The 21,954-nt window shown below is 32.7% G+C and overlaps 1 pseudogene; it reads right to left on the bottom strand.

Annotated features, from left to right (window-relative positions):
* Window positions 1-20,461: 20,461 nt before the first annotated feature.
* Window positions 20,462-21,954, bottom strand: part of LOC105045162 (plant cysteine oxidase 2-like) — an 86,950-nt pseudogene continuing 85,457 nt past the window's right edge.

Below are 21,954 nucleotides of genomic sequence, written 5' to 3' on the forward strand. Positions count from 1 at the left end.
GTGAGACCACACCCAACTCACTGATTAACCCTTTCATTAGGCAATTTTTCTTAGCAATCTTTACTCACAGCAATTAACTAAATCAAATATAGTTTGCTATTTGAAACTCTTTCAATTTACTGCTCCTCTAGTACTTCTCAAGTACTTTGAGAATATTTTTCACAGTTTTCAAAAGATCCTATCGTAGATCTTTCTGAAATTAATGATTATGCACAAGACATAAACCACATCAGGCTTAGTATATTGAATATTTAGATAAGTAAAAACTTTTACACCCATTCATGTTGAACCTCTTTAACATAAAATCCATGTGCTTAGACTGAGACAAGCCTAACATCCACTTACATCTATCCCTATAGATGCCAAGTATATTGGATGCTACACCCAAATTTTTTTCATGAAAACTTTTGTGATAAGCATGTCATTGATCGAGCACAATATCAGGACTAGCTTCCAAATATACTGCATGTCATTCATATACAAAAACTAAGAAGTTAATGGGAGTTTCATTTATCTTCTTACACACACACATGGTTTATCCATATTTTGATAAAATCAAATATTTTGACTATCTCATCAAAAATAGAAGTACCAACTCTTCAATGCCTACTTTAATCTATAAATAAATTTGCTCTCCCACTAGAGACAAACTCTTTAGATGATGTGCGGCAATGGCAAGTACAAATCCGAATTGACATTCCTATTAACAACCTATTGGGTCATACCCATAGGTACTACAACTATAGTCCATACTTGGTTGATTTACAGGGAGTTTATTTTGGATTTCATGCTTCTGTCAGAGTCTCTACTCATGATAATTTTCAAATAGATCAAGAAAATATCATTCTCAATGGTGTATCATCATTCTCAATGACAAAATCATATTTTAAGTAGTACATTATACACTCGGATTGACCTTCAATGAGGAGATGTGTGTCATGGTTGTACCTCATCAATAAGCACATCTAGTCGAGGATCAACTTGTGGATATTCCATAGGTTATGATGAGATAGTTCATATGTCTTAAACTTTTCAAGTTCAATTATCCTCCCACTGGCCCTTTAGAAAAATTTTTTTCTTCAAAATGTGATATACCTACTGACAAAACATCTTTTGTCCAATAGGGTGGTAGAAGTAGTATTACATACAATTCTTTAGGATAACCTATAAACTTATACAAATCTGATCTAGCACAAAATTTATGTACATCAATACTTTTCACATAAGCTGGACAACCTGTCTCTTTTCATATCTTATATGGAGTGCTAGTAACAGATTTTGACGGTATCTAATTCAAAACACATACAGTAATTTCTAGGGCATATCTCCAGAATGAGATTTATGAAGTAAATTAGAGAAAATACCATATCTCATATGAAGTGTCCATCTTTGGATCAAGATATTATTAGCATTTAAACATCCGTATGTTCAACACCTAATGCCTTGCTTGCTTTTTTTCATTTTTAGTAAATGGAATCTTGATAATTTTATCCATGAGATAAGATTTATAAGTTCTATATGATACAAAATCATATAGAACAAAGAACTCTTATTTGTATTACTTATTTATCTTTGACTCACAAAAATGATCAAGTTGGCAATGCTAGAGATATGTGGCCATCACATATTCTTTTCTTGTTCTCATCAATATGAAGAATATCATCATTGAGTGATAAAAATATAAAATCATTATAACAAATCCATAGTCATAAAATTTATCAGAGAAAGAGCAACTTTTGCTCTTAACATTAATTTTAAAATCATGCTATAATAATAAAAAAATTAAAATAATATTTTTGATAAATTTAGGCATATAACAATGATCTACTAGTTTTCAAATCTTACTAGAAGGTTACATATATATATAAATAGGTTCATACAGTCTTAGCATGAATGGACTATCCATTAGTATTAAAAAGTATGTAGTCACCTTACTTCAGCATTATAGGTCCAGCAACGCTTTGCATAAATGAGACCTATATGAGATATCTCATACCCAAAATTCTAAAGCTGAAATATCCAATGATATATTAGTTTGCATCACATACAAACCATTAGCAAATATAATTTTTGTATCCTACTATTGCTTCATACTTGCAAAATAACTATTGCAACTTATTTCTAATACTCATCATTATTGTAATGATAATAGATACCCACAGTGAAGATATTCTTCACCTTTCTACTCCTAGGAGATACTAAAGAAGAAATTCAAGAGAGTTAATAGGATCAAATTCTGGATTAACTCACCATCTATGATAATAACTTAATCACATGATTAAGTTAATCAGGATATATATTTGATAGTCATATTGTCACCCCACAATATCGCATATGTGATTTTTCCTTCTTTATAGTATCATCTCTGAACAAATCAAAATAAGAAGAATAGGAGACTATCTTCTATGTGAGAACTATTCTCAAATTTCTTAATCATTCCATAAAGTTTGATCAATTTAAAAAGTATACCATGCAGTGATAGTGAAGATACAGATGAATATATAAGAAGATAAAAAGACTACTCATAATGACATGCATAATTTAGATGAGATTTTTATCTAAATATGTCTCCCTCTATTTTAGCAAATTTCATAGCCCTCAAGTATAAAAAATGAGGAACCTATCATCTAGTTCCTCAGTGGGGGTGAGATCCCAATTCTTCATAAAAGGTCTTGTGGATAGTACAACAAGCTCCTATGAGTTCAAAGGTAGGTAACTCTTTACCAATTACATCTCATGTAACTCTCAACATAACTTTTACCTCTAAAATACTTATAGTCTTGTGGATAATATAACAAACTATAGTATTTTAGTTAAATCATATCCTTCAATCCTATATGATCATATCTGAATAATACTATCCTTGTGGATAGCACAACAAGGTAGCACTACCAAAATATGCCATAAGCATCACTTAGTCAATATCATATCAATCTCTATAGCAAGCCTTGTGGATAGCACAACAAACTCACTGTAGTTTTTGACATGCTCTATTGACTTAGTATGAGCTAAGTATTATTAGCTTCATTATGCACCAAGACAGTATCAAATCAGTCCTAACAGCAAGCCTTATGGATAGCACAACAAGCCTACTATGATTCTTGATATAATACTGGCTTAGCATGAAGAAAGGTATGAGTAGTGTTCTTAACACTTCATCATTATGACTTAATATAATTTAAAATGAGAGACTTAGGTCTCATGCACATCCAAATCATATATATAAAAATACATCATATATAATTTTAATTTTAATTCTAACTACCAGCATATAAGAGCATATAAAGGAAATCTAATGGTTATGGACTTTTAAAAAAATATCCAAGCCACAAGATGGTTTATGGGTCAAACCTTAGGTGCATCTTAGATTGAATCATTTTATGATCAATCTTAATGTGCCTCTGCTCTCCAAGTACCTGGTAGTCTAGTCTTCATCTCTATGAAGACTTCCATGAATGCTCAATCTTTATCTGATAATAGAAAGAAATAATTTTTATCTATTTTTTAAATATTTTTTTTATAATTTTATATCAATATGTAAAAATCTCTATCAACAGTTGAGAACATACAAAAGAAAAAAATAACTGATAATTCAATGTATCAGGGGCACCCAGCCCCTATTGCAACTCTTACAGATATATTTAAATAATCAACCAACAGGGAAGCATTCATGCATACATCCATCATATGAATGTACCTTAGTCTATAACAACTTATCATGCATTTTATAACAACTACAAAATATGATAACAAACTTCTTATGTTATCTTAATTGTGATATCATTCATAAATATGTCAATGGAGATGTTTAAATATTTGGGCATAAAGCCCATCTAAGATTTTTTATTTGGGTTCAACACTTGATCCAAGTTTAATTTTAAGTCAATCATTTATCATCATTTTGAGTCAAATTGATCAATTCTTAGGTTAACTCTAATCCAATTAGATTAGCATAGATTCGGTCAACCATAACTCAAACCCTAATCAAATTAGATAAATGACAATTTGATCAATCTAAATTAAATATAATTAGAAATATAAATTTGATTTAATCTATAATTATTAATTCTAATCATATTAGATCAATGAATTATAGTTGAACAAATCCATTGACAAAAACTCTAATCAATGTTTGAAGCATCCTTTCCATAATCAAAATTTTTTAGCTCCACACATATATTAGACAACAACCAAGATGGAAGACCCACAATGGTGAGTATCCAATAATATGATGGTCGGCCCTTGGCTCTTTGGTGAATGTATCAAATATAAAAATACTAAGTCTTGGCAATGTACATCCAATGTATCATTTCAAAGCTTCACGCATCACATGCACTAGATTTATAATTCCATCAAAAATTAGATCATGGGATCTAACTTAAACTTGTCACATATTTAAAGACCATGAAACTCATATCCAAGTATGATCATGGATTGATAATATTTTATTATTAACAAAAATACATCAAAAATATCAACTAAACATCAATCAAAAAATCTGATTTTGACATAATCTGAACTGGATCTAATCGATATCACAATAATAACATGATATTTGATTGAATCAATCAAGGATGGCTCTGATACCATTGTTAGATTTTGGTAATACAGTGAAATATAAATTTTAAATATTTTTATATGTATTCAACAATTGAAAATAAGTTTAACAATTAAACATGACTACTGAAACACAAAATCTTAGGAATATCTTGATGATTACAATCTAATAACATAAGCATGTATAATAAGAAGAGATCAGAAGCCATATACCAATATGAAGATGATGATCTAGTAATCATAATATCTTCACAAGATTCTAAAGTAGAAGCCCTCCAACAGTGATCCACACGGGATTGATCAGGGTCCTTTCCAATTCGACGTAATGCTGCAGCCTTCTTCGCAAGTTCGCTGCCGATCATTCTTCGCAAGAATGAGTTGCACTACTACTTGTATGCCTTCAAGACCTCTACTAGAATCACTATATGAATCTTTTCTTATAATAACATACCATACAAAATCAGATTAGATGTTCAACATTTGAACAATCTGATTTTAAGACAAGCATCACATGCTTTCCATTTTCTTTATCCCTTCCTTTCCATTTTTCTTTCTCCTTTTTTCTTATCTTTTTTTTCAAATTTTTTCTCTCTTTTTCCTCTCATTCTCATGCCTATTTTTATCCAAAGGTGGGATGTGGAACCAGGTGTAGCACCCCCTTACTTATAAGATAAGAAGGGGTGCCATATATCTCCAAGGGATGCCAACACTTGGCATTATTCATTCCTCACACGGTGAAATAAATCATCACAAGTAAATATCATGTGGGAAAGTTAAGGATCAGAAGGACTCTTCCTTCTCTGGATCCCATAATCCTAGGCGTGTAAGAATTAAGAGACAAGGGAGAAGAAATAATGTTTGGCGCATAAAATTCCACGCAACATCCCATAACTTCCCATAAAGATTAAATTCTTTATATAGGAGTTATTAGGTGTGGAAGAGCCTTCAAGTAGAAGGACTCCTCCACTTCTATGCCAACATATCCTCAAGAGCCACCAGATGGCACATGGAGAAAAAGAAATGCATGAAACAAAAGGGTTTTTAAGAGGAGTAGATGAGAAGGACTCTTCCTTCTTATCGCCATTTATTTTTGGGCATCCCAAAATAGGTGCATGTGGCTTGGTGTAGAGGAATTCAAGATTAGGTTAATCACTTCCAAAATAAATTAGTTAAGCCATCTCATGACTTAAGGATTTAAACCCAATCTTATTGGTTCAAGACAACAAAACAAGGGTTAGCACAAACACCTTTGCACTGAACCCAATTGAAAACTTCAGTTAATTCATGTGCTAGCAATTTAATTAATCCATTAAATTTATAATAAATCTAAATAGATTAGATCAAGATAAAATTTTTATTATATATGATCTATTGGATTTCAAATCTAGCCAGCAGTGGACTCAAACTCTCGACATGACTCTAATCCGATTAGATTAGATCAGCTCAAGAGTTTCAATCAACTAGGACTCTTTCTAATTAATTTTTAAATTAAACTCTTTAAATTTTGATGAGTCCATAAGTCAAGATTGATGTCTAGCAATGTGTCATGGCTATTCAAAAAATTTAAAATTTGATAAAAATATCAAAATTATTTTTTCATGGTGAGTTACCATGCAATTCAATCCTTCGATCACACAATATCCCAGACAGGCTATGGATATGAAATCATATCTAACCCAAATACCTATTTATATATATCTCGATCCAATGATGATGACTAGATTGATGAACCAGTAAAAATTTTTTCTACTGTTCATCCTTGCTCTGATCAAAGACTTTTAGAGTCATCATCCTATTAGATCACATAGGATGTTTTCTCCTCTTATAAAAAGTGATCGATTCTATATTGACTACTCACAACCTCCATGCATACTTCACTATACCCAAAATATTCCACACATAGTTTAAAGTGGTATGTTAGAGAATAAACCAAAGTAAGGATCCATATACACACGATACCATAGTGATCTCAGGTTAAAGGATCACATGCACCATTCACACTGGAGAACCATCTATCGACATGCTGTAAGGCTCTATCAGATGTTCTTTCTATAGGTCAGTTCAGTGAACTCATTCTTTAATGAGCACCTACATCTTTGTATTAGTATTTTTACACAAATGATTGTGAGATCAATCAACCTCTCTATCGAGCATACATAGGATGTATTAATCTTACCGATATCATTGATCTCTGACTCGATGATCCAATGATTGAAAATATTTTAGATTGGAGCTATCAAGATTTTAAGTTTTACTGGTATGATTTCATCATGACCCTAAACTCATTGTCCTAATCTATAGGATTTATTATAATCATAAAAATATGATGCAGCAAATGATAAAATATAATACCTCATGAATAAAATAATTAATATCATGTAAATGAGTAGGAAGATATCACAGAAAAGTTCCATCGCATTACCCATGTGATTGGCTTATAGGATACTATTCTTTCAAGGGTAGTGCCTATATAAAGGGTATATCTCTAGGGTTTCTAGCTAATTATTTTTGGTGAAAAATCTCTCTCTCTCTCCCTTCTCCACGCCTCCTCTCCTCCCTCTCTTCTCTTCTATGCCCAAGAGTTGGGTGTCCCCTTTTCCACATGCCAAGAGGTAGTGCTTTGTGACTTCAAGAGTGAAGATCGAGAAGAAGAAGAAGAAAGCTATTGATCAAGGAGTTGATCCCACAATCCAGATCAAGGTGTTGATCAAAGTGTTCAAGGCTAAGATTTTTTTTGAAAAGAAAAATCTTCTATGAGGAGAAATCAGTTCGAGATTGATTACGATGGATATTCGTAAAGATCAGACACATGTGCGGCTCCAGCGTCTATGAATCTATGATCATCAAAAGCGATGAATATCTACCCACGCTAAGGTAATGAGATCTGATCTCATATTTATTTTTAAATTTTAGATTGTATATATGTATTTTCTTCTAAGCTTGGGTAGGATTAGATTTGATCTTTTGCATGTGGGGTTAAAGGGTTTAATCCATTTTATTTTCTATTATATTTTTTAAAGATTTTAAAATCTACACATGCTACCTACCCATTTTTTTAATAGTGGTATCAGAGCCATAGGTTTTTGAAAACATATATGATCTGATTTTTAAATTAGATCTAAAAGTTTTAATAATTTAAAATTAATTTTGTACTGATATAAGGTTGTCCTAGTATAAGATTTATCCTCTATATTGCAAAGATTGTCCTAACATAAGATTGATTGATTTTAAAAATTATTTTTAAAATAATTAAATCAAATATTTTAGATCTAAAAATTAGTATATATGATATAATTAATTTTATATTTAGATTTAAAATTAAAATGATTAAAAGTTTACATCAAATTGATATAAGGTTGTCCTGATATAGGGTTTATCCCTTATATTGTAAAGGTTGTCCTAATTTGATATGAATAGATTTTTAAAAAGATATTTTTAAAATATTTTAATCATTATTTTAAATTTAATTTTATATATATTTGATATATGTAAATTTTATTTTAGATCTAAAATTTAATGTATATGTGATGTATATTTAATTTAGATCTAAAATTACATATATTTGATATATGAAATTAGATTTAGATCTGAAATAGTTTCAAGATCATAAGTCATTAATTGTATGCAATGAAATATAATCTAAAAATTATTTTTAAATTTAAAATTATATTATTATATGTGGGTTTGGGTTGAACAAATTAAATCTAGTGATCAAACTACAATTAAGATCTAATTGATTAGATCACATTAGAACCCATTTTTGATTTTGCGCAGTTGATTGAACCTAATCGATGGATGATTAGGATTAGATCAAAGGGGCTCAAAATTGAGTTTAGTTATTGTTGGTCACATTAATTCATATTTTGATGTGAGTTGATTGACTCAAGATCGAATTGGCTCAGTGGTTCGAATCTATTTTAATAGGTTAACCTAATCAATTCTAATCAATCAATTTGATATCTAAAGTAAATATTTAGATGGTGGTTATTTAATTAGTTTCGTTGTCTGACCTGACTAATTTTGATTGGTATCTAAGAAAAGCAACGGGGGGACCCCCACATATCTTGACTTATCTAGCCATCTTAAGAGATTCAGTTTCATGTTAGGTTATTTGTTGACTCGAGTTCACCTATGCCGACTAGATTGGTTAGACATATTGATGTACTGACCTAATTTAATCAATCAGATGTCAGATCTGCTGATTTACAAGAGACCTAAATTTAAATTTTCTTATTAAATATTAAGTCTAGACGTCTTCCATCATTGTAGAGATGCGAGTGTCTTCTTGACGTTGATCATTCTCGACTGGTTACATTGGTTTGATTGCATCGAAAAGGTACAATCACTCTATTGATATTTGATATCCTAGAATAGAGATAGAGTTGGGCCCAATAACTGTTAGGTAAGGGTCCTAATGATGGTTTTGTACCTGCTGGTGAATGATGGGTTTGACTTAACTAAGAAATATGTCAATAACTATTAAGTGAGGCCACAAAATTTAGAGACTGAGGCTACAGAACTTAGAGACCAAGCCCACTGCATCTTGCTTAGTGAAGCAATAAACAAAGTATTATCCACTCATTGGTCCGTACTCACTAATAATTGTTAGGTGAGGTGTGTATAAATTAATGGGACCGCAGTACCCACTTGAAATCAATCGTGTATAGATTTTTATTTCTCCACCCGAGGAGTGTGAAAGATTCAAAAAAATAGTGAAAGCTTTTGTTTGTTTTTTAAAATTTTTAGAATAAACAATCTTATAGGTATAAAATCTAACTAGAAACTATTCTCTCTATAGATAACCATGTTGAGTTCAAATCTCTTAGCCCAAATCCTTGATACAAATAGGTTGATCAACACTAATTACAAAGATTGATTCTAAAATCTGAGAATTATTCTCAATTTCAAAAAACTCATACATGTCCTTGATCAGGAAGCACCTGTGTTACCTGCTCATCCATCTGTTGATCAACGAGCTGCACTTGAGAAGTAGATGGATGAAGATAACAAGGCAAAGTACTACATCTTAGTATCCATGTCCAATGATCCTTAGCAATAGTATGAAGATATGAGGACTGTTAGAGAAATGTTGGTTCACCTGTAAGAGTTGTATGGTCAACAGAGTCGCACAACTCGCTTTGAGGTCTCTCGAAGACTTTTCAGAATGAAGATGCATGATGGACAGTCTGTCAACAATCATTGTCTGACAATGATCAAGGACATAGAGGAGCTTCAAAAGCTCGGAATGAATATGGACAAGGAACTGCAGGTGGATTCGATCCTTCAGTCTCTTTTTGATTCACATGGATAGTTCATCATGAACTATCATATGAATAAGATCAATGCTATTTTATTTGAGTTATTGAATATGCTGATAATTGCAAAGGACACCTTGAAGAGTTCAAGGGGCATAGTTTTAGCTGTGGAGTAGGCTTTCTCCAAAGGAAAGTCTTCTTTAAAGAAGAAAAAAAATCTCATAAAGAAGCAGAAGAATGAAGTCAAGCCCAAGAAATAGATTTCTAAAAAAGTCGATGATAAAGAAAAATATTTTTATTGCAACATTGAATGCCACTGGAGGAGGAACTATTCGGCCTACCTGACGACTGTAAAGAGCAGAAAGAAGGATGGACCTTCTGAAAGTACATCTGAAATACTCATTATTGAAACTAATCTAATGATTTTTTTTTCTTTTAGTTGGGTTCTTGATTCTGGTTCAAGTACTGATTTGTGAACTTCAATGCAGGATCTTGAAGAAGTTAGAGGGCTGAGGGAAGGCAAGATCACTCTTTGAGTCAGCAATGAAACAATGATTGCTGTCGTGGCCATTGGAACCTACCCTCTGTGACTACCATTAGGACTTAGTTTGATTTTGAAAGATTGTTATTATGTACCTGTAGCCAGTAAAAATTTGATTTATATCTCTATGCTGGCATAGGATAACTAAAATTTTTATTTCAATAAAGACATGTGTTCAATTTATTTTGAAAATAAAATTATTGTGCATGCTTTTTTGATTGATGATTTTTATCATTTACATACGAATGTGAGTGTAAACATTAACGAGCAAATAGTGAATGCCATAGAGTCTAAGAGACCTAGAGATAGGATTAGCCAAAAGAATCTATGACACCTTAGGCTAGGTCATATTAGAAAGGACAGACTCAATAAATTAGAGAAAGATGATCTTCTCAGACTATTGACTTTTAAGTCTTATCTAGTCTGTGAATTATCTTCAAAAAAAAATAGTCAAGCTGCCCTTTATGGGACAAAGAAAAAGGATCACTGAGATATTAGATCTGGTACACACTAACGTGTGTGGTCCATTTGATATACAAGCCAGGGGTGGCTATATCTACTTCATAATCTTTATTGATAATTATTCATGGTATGAATTTATATATTTGATGCATCAAAAGTCTGAAGCTTTTAAAAAGTTCATAGAGTTCAGAAATGAAGTAAAAAAATAGATCGAAAAACTCATAAAGGTTCTTCGATCGGATCGAGAAGGAGAATACTTTTATGGAGAATTTTGGATCTATCTCAAAGATAATGGCATAGTCTCATAGTGGATACCTCCAGAGACATCTCGGCTCAATGGGGTATCTGAGATGAGGAATCGAATCTTATTAGATATGGTCCGATCAATGATGAGCTTCACAGATCTTTCTAACTTTCTATGGGGACATGCTTTGCTTTCTATGATTTATCTTTTGAATCGGATTCTCTCTAAATCTATTCCTACCACATCATATGAGTTATGCCATGGTAAAAAGCCAACTCTTGGGTACCTTAAGATTTGAGGATGTCCGGCCCATGTCAAGCGATAGCAGGTCGATAAGTTAGAGGCTAGATCCTTTAGGGTTCATTTTATAGGATATCCTAAGAAAACTATGGGATACTACTTCTATCTTCTTAAGGATCATAATGTGATTGTGAGCCACCATACTATCTTTTTGGAAAAAAAATTATCCAAAATGAAGATAGTGGGAGGAAGATTGAGCTCGAAGAGAAAGTTTTTGAAGAGCATCGAATCCAAGAATCTAAACCCAATAATGAGCCAGTAGATATGATACCTCCTCCACCTCATAGATCAAGTAGGATCTTCCATCCTCTTGAAAGATACTTAGGTATTCTTACAGAGAATTTAAAGAAAGCATTCTTTGTGGGAGATAGGGATATTAAGAATGATCCCAAAACCTACGATGAGGCAATATTAGACGTAGACTCTGAGAAATGAATGGAAGCGATGAAGTTAGAAATTGATTCCATATATTCCAACCATATTTGATCCTTAATAGATCCACCTGAAGGTATTATACCTATTGGATGTAAATGGATTTACAAAAAAAATATTGGGTCAGATGGTAAGATAGAGATCTATAAGGTAAGGCTAGTCACGAAAGGTTATAGTCAACGTGAAAGCATCGACTATCATAAAATTTTTTCATCCGTAGTCATACTGAAATCTATCCATACTCTGCTTGCCATAGTAGCATTTCATGATTATAAAATTTGACAGATGGATGTGAAAACTACCTTCCTAAATGGATATCTTGAGGAAGATATCTATATAGAGGAATCTTTGGATTTCACATCTAGTGATAGTGATCACAAGATCTGTAAGCTGCAAAGGTCTATTTATGGACTTAAGCAAGCATTTCGGAGTTGGAACACTCACTTCAATGATGTGGTCAAAATGTTTGATTTCATTAAAAATGAGGAGGAGCTGTGTGTGTACAAAAAGGTCAGTGAGAGTACTATCACATTTCTCATATTACACGTGGATGACATCCTCCTGATTGAAAATGATATTTTCATGCTGATGTCGGTCAAAGTATGGTTGTCAAAAAAATTTATCATGAAAGACCTAGGAGAAACTTCCTACATTCTTAGTATAAAGGTCTATAAGGATAGATCAAAGAGAATGATAGGACTCTCACAGAATATGTATATAGAGGAGGTGTTGAAGAGGTTCAGCATGAAAAATTCTAAGAGGAATCTTTTACCCCTTAGATATGGCATTCATCTCTCTAAGAAGATGTGTCCTGACACACCGGAGGAGATTCAATGCATGAGCAAGATCTCTTATGCTTCGACAATAGGGAGACTCATGTATGTCATGTTATATACACGTCCTAATATAGCACTTGTCGTGAGTGTCACAAGTAGATATTAGGCAAATTCAGATGAAGAATACTGGATTGCTGTTAAAAATATCTTTAAGTACTTGAGAAGGACTAAAAATTTGATGTTGATTTTTGGTGGAGGATCGGAGCTGAAAGTTAAGGGATACACCGATTCAGACTTTATGGCTGACGTCGATGATAGAAAGTCTACATCGAGATGTATCTTCTTACGTAATAATAGTATGGTTAGCTGAAAGAGTTTCAAGTAATCGATCATTGCAAATTCAACCATGGAAGCTGAGTACATCACCGCCTTTGAAGCTGCTAAGGAAGCCTTTTGATTCAAGAAGTTCATTACAAAGCTGGGTGTGATGCCATCAGATGCTATTGCACTGCACTGCAACAACAACGGTGCCATAGCCCTTGCTAAGCAGCCCAAGTCTCATTAGAAGTCTAAGCATATAGAGCGGTGATTTCACATCATACGCAAATATCTTGAGAAAAAAATTCATCGAGGTGCAAAAAGTTGTCTTCGCACTAAGCGTGGTGGACCTACTGACCAAACCTCTCAGCTAGCAGAAGATCGAAGCTCACCTTGAGAAGATGGGCCTTAGGTATATGACCAATTGGCTTTAGGTCAAGTAGGAGTTTGTTGGATTTGTGCCATAGAAGCCAATTGTTGGCTAACACATTATATAATTTCAGGGCCTAAACTTGTACTTGTAATTTTTTTATTATCAATAAAGGGTTTTTTCTTTTTAATCATGTTTATGTGTCTATGATTTATTCTAGAAATTAACAAAGATGATTTTTGTATATTCTTAAAGAGTTAAAAATTTGAGACATACATTAATTAGTGATTAATTTCTAAATACTTTCGATCAAAAGATCATCATGAAGGATAGTGATCAATTCATTTAAGATCGATGCACAGTTCACCTCTCCTATGGACAGATGAGTCTCGAATCTTTGGTGTAGAGATATAGGACTGAAGGTATGGGTGATTGTCAAAGAACAACATGCACTAAGCATGACCAACACGAGAACCACATGGGTGTCTGCTCACTCATCAGTGATCTTCTCGATGCTATAATGATGTGAATGGTTTTTTGACCTGCAGTGTCATTAGCTATTTATAGTGAGGCTATTGGGTTTGACTACACGTTCTCTTAGTCCCTAGCTATTCGGATTCTTGCTATGTATATTGGTTTCAGTAGGTTCAGGTTCGTTGTTTGGAGTAGGATGTACCGAGATGGAATCTATTGACCTTGATAGAAAAGAAAAAATCCTATACGATTTATGAGATCGAGTTCAGAAAGTCTTTGATCAAAGTAAGTGTGAATACTGAAAAAGAGTTTTCACAAAATTCACAAGTGCACTCGAATCGAGCCAATCTTGCATATGACTAATGATGGGGTCTGACGAGTTCTCCATAACCTTCGTCAAGTCAACACTCATGATAGAAGGACTGAATCATATGATAACTGCATCTAGAGGTCTGTACTTTTATTCTATTGAGTTGCCACTATATACTGCTAAGTGTCACTGGTAGATTGTAAGACTCATCAGGTATCGTCTTGATGATCGATCATCCTCGAAGGATAGAATTGAAAATATTTCAATCCATCAAAAAGGGTTTCGATGATATTGTGATGGAGATCACAATATATCTCACTATCAAATAGAATAGAATCTATGGGGTCATATATTAAGAGATTTAATCTCGAATTTATCAATTGAGTTTATGAAGTTCAAATTGGGTTAGGATTTATTAAAATCTTATTAGATTTATGAGAACCATGCTAGCACACGGATAAACCTAATTCTTCTCGAGACTTTGATTTGATCAAATACATAGCCTTGAACCTAATATAAATTTATTTAAATTTAATTGGACTCTTAATTATGAGCCCAAGAGGATTTGATTAAGTCAATTAGTTGGTATAATTATCATAACATTATCTCTTCTTTATCTCCTAATTATCTCTAAGTGTGCATGTGGAATAGATGAAAGATTGGGTGGCGCCTTCTTTTTCTTTTGGTCAGAATTGGGTGCCAAATCCTTGAGGGGCCCGCCCCCTCTTATGTGGCATAGCATGGAGGAGAGAGAGGTGGGGCCATGCCCTATTCTTATTTGGATAGAAATCCTATTGTGGGGTGCCAAGAGTTGGCAACCCAACTACCTGACATATATTAGATGGGTGCCTCTTGTACCTACTTTAAGGGACTGATTATATACCATTTATATTTAATTTTAATTAGAATAAATTAGATTAAAAAGATAGAAGATTCTTATGAGATAAGGATCTACCTTTTTAAGATAATTGATTTCCTATTACGTATCAGGATAGTGCCTATATAAAGGGTACATCTCTAAGATTTCTAGCTAATTATTTTTGATGAAAAATCTCTCTCTCTCCCTTCTCCACACCTCCTCTCCTCCCTCTCTTCTCTTCCACACCCAAGAGTTAGGCATCCCCTTTTTCACACGCTAAGAGGTAGTGCTTTATGACTTCAAGAGTGAAGATCGATGAGAAGAAGAAGAAGGCTGCTGATCAAGGAGTTGATCCTGCAGTCTAGATCAAGGTGTTGATCAAAGTATTTAAGGCTAAGATTCTTCTTGAGAAGAAGAGTCTTCTATAAAAAAAAATTAGTTCGAGACTGATCTCAATGGATATCCGTAGAGGTCGGACACGTGTATGGCTCGAGTGTTTGTAAATCTGTGATCATTAGAAGCGATGAATATCTACCTATGCCAATGTAATGAGATCTGATCACATATTTATTTCTAAATTTTAGATTGTATATATGTGTTTTCTTATGAGTTTGTGTAGGATTAGATTTGATCTTTAGCATGAGGGGTTAAAAGGTTTAATCTATTTTATTTTCTGCTATATTTTTCAAAAGTTTTGAAATCTACATGCTGCTTATCCATTTTTTTAATAGTTACTGCATACAGCAACCTTCCATTCCTGAAAATCACTGTGGATGGTATTTTTAGGAGCCCTCCATGATGGTGTGAAGGAAAGGAAAAAGGAGAAGAAGGATTTGGATGGCTGTTGCTAAAGCTCAATAGCCCCCCGGTCCCTTAGTTTAGTTTGGGCTTTGGGCTAGGGTTTGGATCCAATAGGATTAGTTTAGGATTTTAGGTTTGGGCTGAATGGTTTGGGTTTGATTAATCAAGCTAATGGATTTGGGTTTGCAGATTCAGATATGAGGATTTAGATTATCAAATATTCAACTATCAGATAATGGATTATTGGGATCTCGGGTTTTAAAATTTTGGTTTGTGGATATCAGGCTATTGGGTGGTTGGGTTATCGGGTATTGGGTTGATGGATTTCAGGTTAGGAGTTTTTGGGTTGTTTTTCAGTTTGGGTTAGCCTAGATGGCTGGGTTAGGGCTAGGTTTGTCGATAGGATTTAGGTTAGGCTTAGGGTTTGAGTTGGATCCCTGTTGCCCAGCTAGACCACCTAAGAGAGGGGGATGAATTGGATTTTCAAAGATTCAAACAAGTATGTGCAGGTTTTGGAAACAAACTAACTTAAATACTGTAAATATATAGAAAATGCAATGTACGGTAGTGAAATTAAATAAATAAAAGCTAAAGAAGAATATAAAGCAAATAGAGACTAGCACACCATATAAATATAAAAGATTTTATAATGATATGGTGCACACCTAGTACCTATGTCCACTCTTCAAGCTCCACTTAAAAATTTTCATCATAATTCATAGCTTACAGTGTGATTGTTTGGCTAGGCTCATAATCAAGCTCAGTTAGATTTTTAGGATCACCAATCACAACCTTTGTAAGCCTTTCTCTAGTTTTACAATCCAATTTCCAGGTTTGGATTGAACCTTTTCTCTCAAGTTTCAAACCTTTGAAAGTTGTTATAGCGGATAGCAAAATAGAAATTTTACAATACAAAAAGTTCCTTAATAAGTAGATAAATATCGTTGAGAATTACTTGAGGATGGCTTGGATTCTTTACATGAGATTGCTTACACTTTTGAGATTGCCTTCTCAAAAATCAAGAACTTTTAGATGTGGAGCTAAAGAACTCTCTTGAATGCACTCTAAACTAAAATTAAGCTTATTTTCTTGGAATAGGCTATTCTTAATATTCAATTTGGTTCCTCCTTTATTTCAAAAGATCCTCTAATCAATTAAAGTAATTTGAATTTGAAAACTAGCCATTTTTGTATGTTGGAGATGGAATCTGGCCATTCTAACAAATTTTGGATGTTTCTATAACTTTTTCTACACAGTTTGTTATTACTGTTAGAAATTTAAGAGTCGACTTAAGCAGGTCTGGAGTTAACTCGAGATCTTCAAAAGTCGACTGGAGATTTGTAAGAGTTGACTCGAAATCTATGAGAGTTGACTCGAACCCTGTATCCAAAAGATAAGCTTTCTATTTTTTTTGAGAGAGCCAACTCGAGGTCTGTAGGAGTGGACTCGAAGTCTGTGCCAGTACCATCCTACATTCCAGAGTCGACTCAAGGTCTATTGAGGTTGACTCCAGATCTATGCCAAATTTTGAAATAGTGCTAGAGCCGACTCCTTGAAGCCATGAGTCGACTCGACTTCCTCCATTCAGCTTTTCTCACTTAATTCATATCCAAATTTGATTGTTCTTAGTTTAAAAGCTTTTCAAGTATTTTCAAATAACTTCAAAGCTTATCACAAGAGTTAGCTTTCTACAAAAATAATTTTGACCAAGCTTCAAAGATATTAGTCCCTTTTTATACTTGAATATTGTGTAATCATCAAAATCATTCCTTAAGTCAATAATTTTTTTCTTTTTTATTGATAAAATATTGAACATAAATATAAATAAAGAATTGCTTAAGAAAATATAATGAATCATATTAAATTTAAATGAATCATAAGAGTATCATAAAGATAAGAAATTCAAAGATTTGAGATACATAAATAAGACATTGCATAACATTCAAGTAATTTAAATAACTTAACATTCTTTTAACATTCTTCTCTCCCTTTTCTCTATTTTATTTTGCTTTATAAGTTTTAAAATAATTAATCTCCCCATTAATGTAATGTTATAAACTTTTAGTTATTCTAGTTGCTCCCCCTTAATTTGTTACCTCTAGTTTTTTTCTTAACAACATTTTCTTTCTAAGTGCTCAATTTCTCTCTCTCTCTCTCTCTCTTTCTCTCTTTTTCATCAATAAAAAGAGTCAAACAAAGGTACTACAAAAATAGCAAGTATAATAATATGAGTGATACCAAATAATTATTGTATTATAAATATAATAGAGATAATCATAAGTAAGCAAACAAAGAAATAAATAAGAACTGGAAAGATTAAATTAGAAATGATTGAAAGAACAAACAAGAAATTTTTGGATTGAGCTCATTAGCTAAAAAGGATCACAAATTTTTAATTCTCACTATAAAAAAGTAACTTTTTTTAGGATTATTTTCTCTCACTAAAAGTCAATTTTTATTGCAAAGAAGTATTTTCAGTAGTATATTGCCGTCACTGATTATCACAAATACCTCCCTCGTAAAAAGTTTCATTAGTGATAGACTGTTGATAATGGTGCATTTCTGACCATTTATAGTCATCAAAAATAAGATTAATTACTATCCTTAATGTATTAGCAAATGAAAAAAAATAGATGAGAATTTTTTTTGTGACAATAGATATTCATTGTAAAATAGATAAACCACCTTTGGTAATGAATTAGTGAATGAGGAAAGTATATGTTTTTGTGAGAACCATACATCCATCAAAAGTACTAATTTATGACCAATTGATTTGCTTGTAATCTTTACCAACTATATTTTATCCATCGCAAATAATTTGGATGTCGTCAGTATTCTATTGTAAAATGAAAATATATTGCCATCACTAAATTATTTGTGATAAAAAAAATTTTATGATGATGGCACATATTCATCATTAATAAATTTTTTTAATTTTGATAAATGAGTATTTTTGATATCATACTGGCATCACTAAAATTATTTATGAGAAGATATCTTTTGCGACCAGTATATTTTAAGAGAATATTGTTGTTAGAAAAATCATTTATGATGAATGTAAATATTTTCTCTGAGAAACTTTTGATTGCTAAAAATATATTATTTATGATAATTTCTCATTATATATATATTTTTATCATTTTAAATCACTATTAGAAATAAGGGCTTCACTGATGGGTAATTTTATTAGAAAAATTCATAAAATCCATTAGAGAATATGTTTCTGAAGGATTTTCTGATGAATTCTCATCCATTAGAAAAAATGATGTCAGTAATTTTTTTCTGACAGATCATATATCCATCAGAAATTATTCTGACAGATTTATAATGGATAATCCATCAGAAATATATTTTTCACATTCTTTGACAAATATTAGTTTTTCGTCAGAATATAATTGTGACAAAATTTTTTGACAGATAGTCCATCTTTTGACAAATAGATTTTTCATTAGAAAAATTTCTTACAGAATATCTATCAAAAATTTATCATTATTATGTTTGAATTTCTTCCCATTCACTAACAGATAATCCATCACAAAATTTATAGATGAAAAATCAATCCAAAATCCATCAAAAATCTATTAGAAATCTATCAAAATTTTATAAACCTGAAATGAATATCAAATTTAACAAAATAAAATATCAAAATTCACCTGTTGATATTCAATCAATTACATATTCAAAATCTAAAGTTTACCATCAAATGTATTAAAATATGTCAAATCTCATACAATAAAAAACTCATCACATACTTATAAATATAGATTATATATATAAACATTAAATCTAGAATATCAAATATCTAGTCAATCAGCAGCTGGAGGATTATTACCATCACAAAGGGGAGACAAAAATTAATTGGTCTGAAGGTGGTACCTCCGTACCCTTTGAACATTCTCAAGTTTAAAACAAGCAAGGAATCTAGGCTATCATCTGAGCTGCAAGCCTACAACTCATGCCTCTATCTTGACAGTCTCCGTCGATAAGTGCTACTCCTTCCATTTGTTAAGCATGTCCTCAAATTGCTCGTGTCCAATTAGGCTAAAATAAGGAGCTGTCTGACTACGTGCAGGAGTATGATGTAGAAGGACCTCTAAGTATCAATGTTGTTTTCATCATGAACCCAAAACCATATAATCAACCTTTATTGGGGCCTCCAATTGCTTTCACCCATGCATCAGCATCAAAACAATGATGCAACAAGGTATTATCACCATATTTGGCCGAAATAGTTGATGAATAAAACTTTTGTAAGTATAATAAATATATAAATTTTTAAGTAGTAAGTAGCATATCGAAATAAAATAAATTTATGACTCGCAGAAACTTTGTTTGATTTGGCATCGACATATTCTAACTTCCCCTTCAGTGTATGAGTGCAGCTGAACAACTCTGCGTGATTCATTTCTCTATCGTACTCTTGCGTTTATACTCAACAACACATAATAGAATAGTAAAATGATTTAAAACTAAGTATCTAAAATAATTAAATTTATGTATATAATTTATTAACTCATCATTATTTTCTTGTGCATCACGATAGGTATTGAATCGCATGACTATTTGATAATAGATCTCTCCTTCTTCATCATCCGATTAGCATAGCCGCTTCAGACCGCGCGTGCGTGCGCGCGCACCCACACACACACACACACACACACACACACACACACACACACATATATATATATATATATATATATATATATATATATTGATGTCATAATGTAAGTATAGATGAATGAAATGTGTGCAAATGAGTTCAAAATAAGACCATATCAGAGGAACTCAAATATGGGAGATCATCATTATAATATGTGCAATCCCTTCCTTCATATTTAGAGTAAGGTGGGCCGAGAACATCCAGCACTGCACAAGAGATTACTGCAGTAAAACAATGCATGATGCCTCCAGCAGCTGGATATAGTATAGATGTATTACATGGGACCTTGGAAACATCATCAGTATTAACCTTCGCGAGCTGCGCACCTAGAGTTTCCCCCAAGAACAAGGAAAAAATTAAAGGAAGATTAAATATCACAATCTTCAACTCCGCATATTGCAAATCCAAACAAACCCAAAAGAGTTTACCATCTGTGTTTCTATCTATCCCGTTGGAGTTCTGAGGATTATTAACCCAATGGTACGACTTGATGTGCATTGACCCAAAAAGAATCTTGCTTAAGACAATCATTCCTGGGTGATTATGCAGTGGATGACAGCAGACTTGGGCATGCAGGAAGATGCGTATCTGCAGGATGCATTTAGCAATTCAAATATGGATTACCAAGTAGTATTTACAAACAGATGCAACAGAACTGGTAGTCTAACAGGAATTTACAGCACCGAAAACTTGGGAGACTTATAAAAGGATAAATATGCATGTTATCACAGCAGGCCCCGTAGACACAGCATTGCAAAATCATGGCAAGTTCAGAGTCAGGCCAACATCTTCTGGTCTCATATCATCTGTTGGAGAGAGAAATGAGCGCAATTATCAGACTAAGTCACACATGTGACTAACATGGCCCACTACCTATTTATAATTTTTATTTCTAATACATGAGGAAGCTAATCACATGATAGATTATCTCCAACACTCGAATCCCTGTCTACAGTATCTAGTCACGAATCATCACCTGCTCCATATACGGACTCATCCGTATATAAAATCAAGTATATCTAAACTAACACTCAACTAATTGTTTAAGCTATTCCATGGTTGTCCACATGTTATCTTGTCACCTGTATATGAAAACTGAGAATCGTCAGAATGAAGAATATCACATACACGATGGAACAACTGAAATTGATAGCTGAGGGCATAAACAGATCATACGCACTATAAAGCATGATTTCCACCTAATCCTAATTTTGCATACATGTCTGTCTATAGGAGTCAATGCATGATATTAATACGTGTTTGTCTTGGGAAGTCAAAACATATGACCAATAACAATAAGCAAAGCCACCACCATGACCTTAGATGAAAGCATCCTTCTATTATAATTCATGCAATGAGTACCCTTAATCCCTGATGCCACAGGATTAGAATTGGTGAAGATTTGTAGGTTCAGATATCTGAAAGAAGAGTGCCGTATAAGCCAATCACAAGTATGTTGCGATGGAACTTTTCTTTATAATTTTTCAACTCATGTAACGATATTTATTATTTGATAATACAATGAGGCATTGATTTATCATATTAGCTACATCTTATTATGTCTAAGATTATGATGAACCCTAAAAATTAGA

The sequence above is a fragment of the Elaeis guineensis genome, chromosome 5 (genome assembly GCF_000442705.2).
Source record: "Elaeis guineensis isolate ETL-2024a chromosome 5, EG11, whole genome shotgun sequence".
Lineage (NCBI taxonomy): Eukaryota > Viridiplantae > Streptophyta > Magnoliopsida > Arecales > Arecaceae > Elaeis > Elaeis guineensis.